The sequence below is a fragment of the Chinchilla lanigera genome, unplaced genomic scaffold, assembly GCF_000276665.1.
Source record: "Chinchilla lanigera isolate Chin_1 unplaced genomic scaffold, ChiLan1.0 scaffold00037, whole genome shotgun sequence".
NCBI classification, from domain to species: domain Eukaryota; kingdom Metazoa; phylum Chordata; class Mammalia; order Rodentia; family Chinchillidae; genus Chinchilla; species Chinchilla lanigera.
In genome coordinates this window covers 8,679,102-8,689,965 of record NW_004955438.1, presented here as the reverse complement: position 1 = coordinate 8,689,965, position 10,864 = coordinate 8,679,102, and the positions used below count along the sequence as shown (strand labels likewise).

The window sequence follows — 10,864 nt, the reverse complement described above, 5'->3', positions numbered from 1 at the left end:
CCCCTCTCATTTACACACACACACACACACACACACACACACACACACATACATACACATGTGCATGAGCACAACGCTTAGTTGCCTAGTTTTTCTAGTACCACATAGACATGGTTTTGCTTAAATGTGACATGTTTTACTTGCTGAGTAAGTCATGTGAGTGTGTGTGTGTGTGTGTGTGTGTGTGTGTGTGTGTGTGCGTGTTTGGCAAAGGAACTATACTCTGCACTGGAATTTAGAGCCACAAGTCATGGGATCTAATCTCTCATTTCTCAGAATTCATATTTGGGGAAATCAGTTTTACTGGTACAATAGGAATTATCCCCCATTATAAAAATCTTTGGTGAGGCTTGAGTGTGACAATATGTAGAAAAGTACTTTAAGAACTAAAATGGCTTTACAACATTGTTAACTGCTATTGTCATTTCTTAGTTATGACCCCTTTTGGAATCTCTGTATCTTCAAATTTCAGGGTATTTACATTTAAGAAAAAATAGTTCTAGGCCTGCAGTGTAGCTCCAGAGTAAAGCACGTGATTAACATTCACAGAGCACTGGGTTCCATCTCCAGTAACAAAAAGAAAATAAGTCATTCAGTACATACGTGCCAATTAATAGATTCAGTAGGGTCTGGGATAGCAACACAGAATCAAACACAATTTATATTTCTAATGCAAAAGAGGCACACCTTCCCACCCAAAGAAATAACAAAAAGTTTCTGTAGCTTCATGATGACTTAGAGTAGGCTGTTCTATCAACACAAGCACAAAAATTATCCATGTTTCTATAGCTTTACAGATTTCAGAACTGGGAAGGTGAAACTGTCCACCTGCATTCCTGTGACTCTGATATGAAATGCCTTTCTTTTATTTCTTTGCAGCTTCCATTGTTACAGAACATTTACTGCCTTGATGTTTGCGTGAGACCTTCTGCTCATGGTCCATAAACAATGGGACGACAAAAAGTTAAAAAAAGAGAAACTACTCCCTTAAGACTTTAAAATAGACATGCACTAAAATACATTCTGGGGAGTGCAAAGGAAAACCCAATGAATGAGGAAATCAGATGCACAACTAGTGAGGGTCCAGAATAAGAATTTATAAACAACGGGTGTCCAAAAAATCAGAGGCCTCCAGGAAATCATCTATTTAGTCTCCTAGACAAAGAGGGATCTTGTCACTAGCAAATTATAGTGAAAGTCCATAAAAATAAAAAGAGAAACAATGAGAAGAGTCTTTTCTAGTTTATAACACTGACACACCTTCGGCTCTTTGTCTCAGCTCCAGTTCCGGAATGTTGCTGCCCATTTAGCCACTATGGAATATCACTGGCTGATTTTTTTTTTTCTTTTCTGATACCAGTAATCGAACTCCGGACCTTGTGCCTGTCACACAAGCACTTGTACTGCTGAGCTATATCCCCAGCCGCACCACTAGCTGATAAGCAGTGCTACTGATGCTCTCACAGGTCCTCATTTACGTATCATTTCCTCCTCTGTTCAGGCTTTTGGTCTCTATCGTCTATCATATATGAAAAACAATTTCCAAGTCGCCTTTCCAGGAAGCCATTTGACACGCAAAATTAAAGGGAGCTCCAGAAACATTTGTTTTCAGCAGCAACGCAAACTCAACTACACACAAAAAAGTGCCAAGCCCATCAGATCTTAAACTATAATTCTTTTTTTTTTCGTGTTAAGCAGCAATAATGTAAATGAGCGTGAGCCGCTGGGAGAGCTGTGTGAAAATACGCTGCAAATTACAAAGCTGGCAAGCGAATGTTGAAATGGGTGGGATGTGATGGTAACAAGCTGGGTGGGGACTGAAGCCTTCATTAGAGATTCTCATCTCTCACTCATTTCATTCTCAGTTATAAAGTCCAGTGAAATGGATCTTGGTAATTGTAACGTTGATTGCTGCATCGTTTGAGGGGAAATGAATACTGCTATTACTTTTCCTCTTTCTTTCTCTGTCTTCCCCCTCTCCTGCTTTTTGTTACATCCATGGGATTTTCAGAGACTCTTTCTAAACTATCAGAAGGATCAAAATCTTTAGTAGATTTGACATTTCTACGGTCTATGGGTTCCAGTGTAATTTTCTGTTTTAAAAATGAGACGCAATACCATCAAAAGATGACAAATCAATGCTAAAACCTTAGTCCTCTGGATATATGAGTTTCCCTACTGCCAGGGGAAAAATAAAAAAGAAATAAGAAAAATCTTGACTTGTCTACATAAAGGTCTGTAAGGAAATGAGAGAGGGCAGGGAGTTTATTGGCTATTACTGCTGACAGGAAATGGACCCCCAAAACCTATCACATGAAGGGTTCTTATTCAGCTCTGTTCAAAACTCTTTTAAATTGAATTTATTACAGTTTGATAACCACTGTAAGCAAATTTTATGGGATTGATCCAGTAGTCAGTTTTTCAAGTTAAATCCAGAGAAATATCACATTAGATGCTGACATCTGTTTCCCGGCATGCTCAGAAAGCATGTTAAGAATTGGCTGGCGCAAGGAAACCAAGGGCCTACTCTCTGTTTTCACGAGAACAGCCAGATCTCCAAAGGACAGGAGCAGAGCCCTTGAGATCTGCTGTAGGTGAAGCTCGGGAATGAGCACCGTGGAGAAGCATGTGAACTTCGTCTAGGAATGCTGGTGTAAATTCCTTGGTAGGTGAAGGGGAGAGAGCAGAATCAATCTTCTGGCTTGAGGCATCACTCTCTGCCAACGTCTTGATCCAGTCCAATATCCGTATTAGAAAAAGGTAAGCATAATTTGAGGGGGAGTTCTTGCTGTCACACCTGGGGTGGGTTAGACAAGAAACCTGACCCTTTGGTCTACAGTGATCAGGTTTAAGACAGATGGTAGACTGTGTCTGATTTTATAATTAAAATGTCCCTCTTATCAGTTGGCTTTTCCTGAATTCAGTGACTATGGTCTCTACCACTTTGCTTTGTCTCTCCTCAGTTTTAACAAGTCACAAAGGATGCTTCATTCACACAAAGTCAAATTCTTTCTTTCCCAAATTCTGAGTATCCACAATTCTATTGTATGATGTTTTGTTGTATGTGTTACCTTGACTGGACCACCAGATACCAAGATATTTGGTCAAATATCATTCTGTGAATGTGTTTCTTATGAAAGTAATATTTGAATTGATAAATCAGGAAAGCAAATTTCCTTCCCTAAGGTTGGTGGGCCTCATCCAATCAGTTGATGGCCTGCATAAAACAAAGGCTGAATAAAAGAGAAAACTGCTATTGTGTGACTGCATGAGCTGAGCCATTGATCTTTTGTTACTTTTAGACTTAAACTGAAATATCAGGCTTTCTTGGGCCTCCAGCCTGTGGAGCTTCATACTGGAATTCATGCCACTGTCTCTCCTGGGCCTCCAGCTTTCTGACTGCAAATGCTGTGACATTTGAGCCTTCATAATTATGCAAGCCATTTCTTTATAATAAGTAGCAATGGTGTATGTTGCATATAAATACACATTATGTAAAGATAGATAATATAAATTAGATAAATAGTATAAATCATATAAATTATATGTATAGAAATATATATGTTTAAATCATACAAGATATATATATATATACACACACATACATCTATCCAACTCATATGTATCTATTCTATTGGTTCTGTTTCAGTGTAGAACCATAACACATATGGTTATTTTTTGTTCATTTGTTTGGGTTTTTTTTGGTACCTGGAACTGAACTCACAACCTCGTACTTTCCAAGCAGGTGTTTGCACCACTGAGCTATATTCCTGGCCTTCAACACATATGATTAAAATAAACAAAAAAACCCTTGGAGTTGGGTATGGTGGCATGCACCTGTAAAGCCCACACACTGGGAGGCTGAGGCAATAGGGTAGAAAGTTTGAAACATCTTGGGCAACTTAACAACTTAGAGAGGCATTATATTAAAAAAAAATTAAAAAACATTTTGAAATGTAGAACAGTGTGAAGTCCTTCTTGTTAATCCTTAGTACCATGCATGTACACACACTCACACACACACACACACACACACACACTCCTTGGGATTTAAATACTAAGATACACACATGTTGTGGGACCAACCATGCAAATATAAGTTTCTCATAATATTGGTTGAGCACATCTAAAGATTTTCTTAAGATGTGTTACTTAGTACATTACCATGATGATATGATCACTTTTGGGGAACTGATATGCACTAGGAATTATAATGAGACTTATAATTTTTTTAAACTATTAGCAATCTTGAAAATGATGGGAAAAACAGTTTAGAGCTGCAAGCAAATTGATCAGAGACTTTATTCATTCAGTGATTAGAACAATGTTCAACCAAGTCCAGTTGATACTGCCAATCACTAGGACTGATCACAAAACGAAAAGAAAGGAACTGCAAGAGGATATTACCTCTGATTTGAGTGGGAGGAAAGGAACGGTAGGAGCGACCATGTACTGGTCGCTCAAGTTACTCATCAGTCTGTTTATCCCTCATTTTCTGTTCCTCCTTAACTCTCTGCTTTCCTATCTCTCCACAAAGTCATTGATGAACGCATGCAGGAAGTTCAAGACGAAGGAGGTAGCAAGATGCTCCCCATTAGATCATCAGAGGGTTATTATTCAAATAAATATGAGAGAAATGGAAATCCTGCACATGTACTTTTTAAAAACTTGTCACACATCTAGCTCTCAGATGGTATAGCAATTTCCTCTGCCCATGGTTTTATTCTGGAGGAAAAATAAGGAAGAAGTGGAAAGAAATTAGTCAAGCGATTTCGCAGTGTAAGTCTATTTTTGTAGTTTATGAGCCTAATTTGTAATATAAGATTGCCTCTAATATTTTCCAGGATTAATGTTGTCTGGAAAGTTCTATTTTCAAAAAGAAACCCAATAGACTTTCAGTACATCATTGTCTCAAATTACTTCTTCTATAATCACTGGTTATCTCACTTGCCTCCAACTTTTAAGAGTTTATGTTTATAAAATCCCTCAAATTGTCAAGCTAAGGATGTAATCAGTTCCACTCTTCTTGAGCTCTGTGCGGTATGTGACACCACACCTCACCTGAGACCTATCTAGAGAGGTTTCTTTCTATTAGCATAATTTTACAGGAAAAGTTTCCATAGTTTTTCTGAAATTCCCAAAGAATAAAATTTCATGGAACAAAAATAGATCCTTCCACTGATATAATGGCAAATATAAATAAAATTGGAGAGCGCTGTCAATGTAGTTCTATTAATGTGTGTGGGGGGGGGATAAAAACCAGCTATTGTAAAATGAGTTGTAAAAATGAAAGAAAGCTAATGAAATGAATACATCATTCATATTTTTTCCAAAGGAAGCCTCTCTCCTTTTGATCCCCTTTGTTTGATCTACAGCAATAATTTGATATTTTCAGAATGATTGTCTGCAGGAATGTACAGTAGTCATCCATTGATTCCCTTTATTTTATAGAATGTTTTCAGTAGTTTATTGAAGTTAATACAAAGAGTTATAGCAGATCAGAATCTACAGCTCTGGTTTCCGAGTAACACACCCTCCTTGTCTATGACTCTCCTCATGGCCCAAGTATTTTTCATCACCTAAATGATACTGAAGAATCCATCACTGTGACCAGGAGATCATGTGATGTGGCTTTAGATCCAGGTAACTATACAAATTCGCACAGCAGGCTCTGCACACATAGAGAAGAATTTGTAAAAGAACCAAGATAGTACCACATGGAGCTCTAGGAAAAGATTAAATTATAACTACTTGGGAAAACCTAAGAAACAAATAAAGCCTTGTAAAACAAAGAAACAAAAGTAAGTGTCCCTTCCTCTAATCTAATAGGAGTACAAACTTACCCTTTCATAGGTTCCATTCTAAATGTCCGTCAGTAACTAGCTAGATCAAACTGATTAATAATTCTAGGGAATAGAATTTTTATGAGTCCATTTCCCAGATGAGAAAACTGGAAGAATACTTCAAGGAAGAATCAAATAATTTGTCATCATCACTAAGTGATAGAGCTATGGATTTTCTGCTAGTACAAATTCTACTTTCTTGGGTCTGGACTCAGTTACCTTGTTTTGCTCTGTGCTGTACGGAATAGTAATATTAAAGGGCTTGTTTGCAACTGTTCTCTTCTCTTCTCACTTGCTGATTTCTCATGCATCTTCCAAAAAATGCTAAATATCACTTTCAAGGTCAGAGTGCACCAGGAAACATTTATCTTGATACCAACATTAGCACTACATTAATTTATTGAAAGTTAAAAAACAGTGCACCTACTGAAAATGTGTCCCACATTTTTCTTTGCCTTTTTAGTCCTTAATTTGCAGAAAATATGTCCACACTTTCCAAGCTCTCAAAATTCCTGAAAGATCAAACAATGTGAAAGCCAAAATCAGAAGGAATTATGTTAGTTGGGAATTTTGGCTTTTATAAAGGCTTTTAAATTTATTTTCTAGACCAGAGAAGTGAAAATCATTTTTCAGTCATGACGTTATCAAGTAAAACTAAATAATAAATAAAACTAAAATAACATCGTCCAAGAGGAATTCATATTCATCCTCTTTCTTTTTCCTTCCGTCCCTCCATCCATCCTTCCATTCATCCATCTGTCTGTCTGTCCCTCCGTCTCTTATTTTCCCTCCCTTCTTCCTCCCCTCTCTCTCTCTCTCTCACATGCCAGGAAAGAGCTCACTTCCCCAGCACCAGCTGTTTCTGAGGCCTTGGAGCCTGCTTCACCTCTGAGGACATTAGCTTTAACCTTTCCATCTCTTTGATTTAATCATATAACCATGTAATTAAAATCAAACAGTCAAGTTTCAGGGGCAGAGAAGAAGCAAGGGCTAGGCCAGTGCCATTTAGCCCAAGCAGATGGCAGACATGACATGACAGCTCAGATTGCATGTTGCTAGCATTGGTGTAGCATCCCCGTTAAACACATGCGACAGAAAGGAGCAGCCAGTCTGCTCAGAGAATGAAAGCCCCTTCACCTGCTTCCGCGAGATAAGGTGCAATGTATTTTTAATGTACACTTTTATCTCTCCTTGGCAGTCAAGATGGCTTCACATGATAGCCAAACCATAAGGTAAGCAAAGCTAATGGGCTTGATTTGGAGACAGCATATGGACCCCTAGGTTCAAATTAATGCATTCTTTCTCTTCTGTTGCCTGAAGCTTTTCAAACATTGGGGAAGAGCTTTTGGGATTGGGTGTAAAGATGCTTCTTCAGTTTGTTTAACTGTTGTTAATAGCCAGGTGTTATTGCAACATCTGCTTAAAGTCTGTTGTATGATTTTACTATGGAGACATCAGCAACATCTTTTACCTTGTTAAATAAACAGTGTGTTGTTGAGAAGAGTGGAAAATTTAGGTTTCTATTCACTGCAGGTAAATAGGTAAATTAGTACAAAATGTGTTGAAAGAATATGATAATACAAAATAAGGGCTTTAAAATATATATATTCGCTATCCCAATATAGCAATTATTTGAAATATATGAGTACCAGTAAAAATGTGTGCACATTGTCTTGTATACAATCCTGAAAAAACTCATCTCAATTTCTTCCACTGGTCCACTAATTAAGTACATGTGGTATATCAAGAATATGAAATCTCTCATTTAAAATATATATTTTATAAATAGCTCAAATAAGATGCAAGTATGTTCAAATATATGTGTCAATTTTACCTTTTTAAAAAAAGAATATGCACATAGATACAAAAATGAAATTACTTAGCTCTGGCTGTTGAGAACATGGATGATGCTTATTTTGTATTTTATGTGTTTTTTTTTTATTTTTGATGATACACATATATGACAACTACATATATAAAGTTATTTACAAATGAATACCATGGCATTTTCAGGGCTGTCATAAATATGTGCTGTTCTTCACAGAAATTTCATAAATAAGAAAGCACTGCAGTCATTTCACCAGGAACTTAACAAGACAAGTTTGGTACAGATAGAAATGTCAAGGCATTATTTTTTACCAGTTTTTATCTTAATGTTGCTCACATTGAATGAAATCATTCTGGGTTTTGTCAGATGACCATGGAAAGCAAGACAATAAATGAAACTTACTCAGCTATGACAAAGTAACATTGATTTAACACAGCATTTGAGATGGTGTTTTGGAACATATAATCTAGTGTCCAGAATGACAATTACAGGCCCCCACCCCATCCTGCACAGCTAATGGAGCTAGTGAAAGAGTTTCTCCCAGCATCCACCAGTCCTGGGCTCAAGCGGAGTAGGGTGGAGCACTCCTGTGCCTCAGTGACCTCTGCCACCATCTTCACACTCCTTCCCCATGTTGGCATTTTCTGGGCATCAACCTTTAGTCTTCCAAGTTCATGAGAACAGCTGAGTAGGTCTGAGTTCACCTCAGCACAGACAAGGTCCTTCTGGTGAATTGACATCTGGTGGTCAACTTATAACACCCAGGTGAACTGAGTGAGCATGGTGCTGGGTGTGGGAGGCCCACCTGAGGACTGTTGCCAGCAGCATAAGAGGCAGAACTGGAGAAGAAGAAGGTTGTTGGGAGCTGGTAGAAGCTGTAAGGAGCTGTTGGTTGTTTGGAGGAGCTTGTCATGCTGGCTTTCCTAGTGAACTTGGCTGTTTTCATCCTCTGAGGAGCTCAGGACCTCATTTGCACTGAGAATAGCTTCAGTTCACTTTGGGGGAGCTCTGCTCCTCACTTTGAGCATCAGTTCCTGGCTCTGGAAGGGAAGATGGTGCACAGCTCAGTCTCCTGGAGAAACTTGTTGGCTTAGCTTTCCTGATGGGAACTTGTCTGTCCTGATCATCAGAGGAGCTCAGGACCTCACTGTTGCTGAGGATGGCTGTGGTACTTCTCAGAAGAGCTCTGGTTCTTATTTTGAGCATCACTTCCTGACTCCAGTGTAGTTCTCTCAGCCTGCTGGCACAGACTATCCAGATTCCACCACTGACCTTTGGGCCTTCCCAGTGCAGATCTGTGAAACAGGCCTGCATGAGATATTGTCATGGGCTCTAGGCCTCCAGTTGGACTCATGGGAGACATGTTATGAGCTCTAGATCTTCAGCTGGACCCATGCAGGACATTGTCTTGGGATCCAGGCCCTCAGCAAAATCCTTGGGTCTTTAGTGTGTGGACAGATTTCCTGCAATGTCTTGTACATGATTTTTTGTGTGACTATTATAAATAATCTTATAAAATATGTGTCCTGTATTATATCGTTCACCTTGCAAAAACCCCAAACCACAACAGTCCCTGAGAGCTCCACCTAGTTCACAGGATAAAATCACCCTGCGGAACTGAGTGTGTAATGGCTAAGCCCCAGGTGGTTGTGGCTCCCATGTTAATGTCCAAGCTGTCTACCAATGTCCCTGAGATTTCCCCTTCTGCTTAGACAGGACCCTGTAAGGATGGTTATGAGAGTTTTCTTACTCTATCAAATTATGTTAAGTTTTTTAATCATCTGACAGAGCAACCTGGCAAATTTGAAACAATTTCAACAGTTTGGGAAGACCCTCAGATATGCTTTACAAGAACCTGTGGAACTCATCCACCAAAAGCCATAGCTTTCCCAAATTTCTCTTACAGGGGAGCTCGCCTGTGTAATTAGCTGTTCAATCAACCGACAATTAGCTCAAGAGTGGCAACGTCTGCCAATTGCTGCTTCAGAAATGTTGAACTGAATATAAAGTTGAAGATCAAGCTGCAAAAGGGGGTGAAGTGAATGGAATACATGATCATGCGTTTGTACTCTTTCTGGGTGAAATTTTCTTAACCTGGAGATCAAGAGAACAAATGGACAGGTTATTAGAGCAGGTATTCTTCAAGTTGGAGTGAATGAGTTGTTGGATGCCCTTTTCTCTAATCCTATGGATGACAGTTAATTTTTCCAGTAAAATTACTAATATTGACAGAGTCAATTTGGGAAGATGCTTGGAAGGAAAAATTAAAGGCTACTGTGGAAAAACTTATTGAGAGAATTGAAAATATTACTCTACATGTAAACTCTTGCAGAGCTATGAAACAAATGCTTTGAAGCTGGTAGAACGTGGGTCCAGCAACTGGGAGAGAGCCCGTGCAGTTTCAACATACAGAGAAGCAACACCTGAAAAATGATCCTAGCTACTTTACAAATGAACTAACAGTTAGTTTATACATCTCATGGTGTTCCTTTCAGTGCAGCTGATCTAGATTTCCAAGTGCAATATCAAGAGTTACTTGAAAGAGAAGACCTTTCCCACAGATTATGAAGAAAATAGAGCAGATTTATCAGGGGCTGGTGATCCCTACGTATTTGGATGATATTGATGATGAGACGCACTCAGAAACTGAGGAAGCTTATGAAGAGTTTTGTTTTGAATCCGGGCATAAGCAAAAACAGCAAAGTTAAATTTCAGTGTATCACTTTTCTAAAATAGTTTAGGCATGATGATTCAGTATAATGCAGAAAAGCAAGGACACCTCATACCGAATGAAAGGATGTTGTGTTCTATTACTAATATATGCAACTTTAATTTGGATTAGCACTATCTGCCAAAATAAAGTGTATTCCCTGTAACTTATACTTTATTATGTACAGTTAATTACACTGTTTTTGCTGTAATGAAATTGGTTTTGAAATAAATAAAAAGATTGAAAGTAAAAAGAAAATAAAGAATAACAATAAAGGTATGGTTTTGATACTTGACTTTAAAAGAAAAACAGTCATTTCACTATGCTTCCCTCAATTTTTCTTAGAAAGTTTACTACTCAGCTCCATCCATATGTCTAATATGAGCACAGAGAGAAAGAGAGAGAGAGAGAGAGAGAGAGAGAGAGAGAGAGAGAGTCATGCACATATATATATTCTGAAAATATCACTGAATCACATGCCAG

The 10,864-nt window shown here is 38.4% G+C and overlaps 1 pseudogene; it reads left to right on the top strand.

Moving 5' to 3' along the window:
- Positions 1 to 9,200: 9,200 nt before the first annotated feature.
- Positions 9,201 to 10,582, top strand: LOC102030239 (annotated as a pseudogene).
- Positions 10,583 to 10,864: the final 282 nt, after the last annotated feature.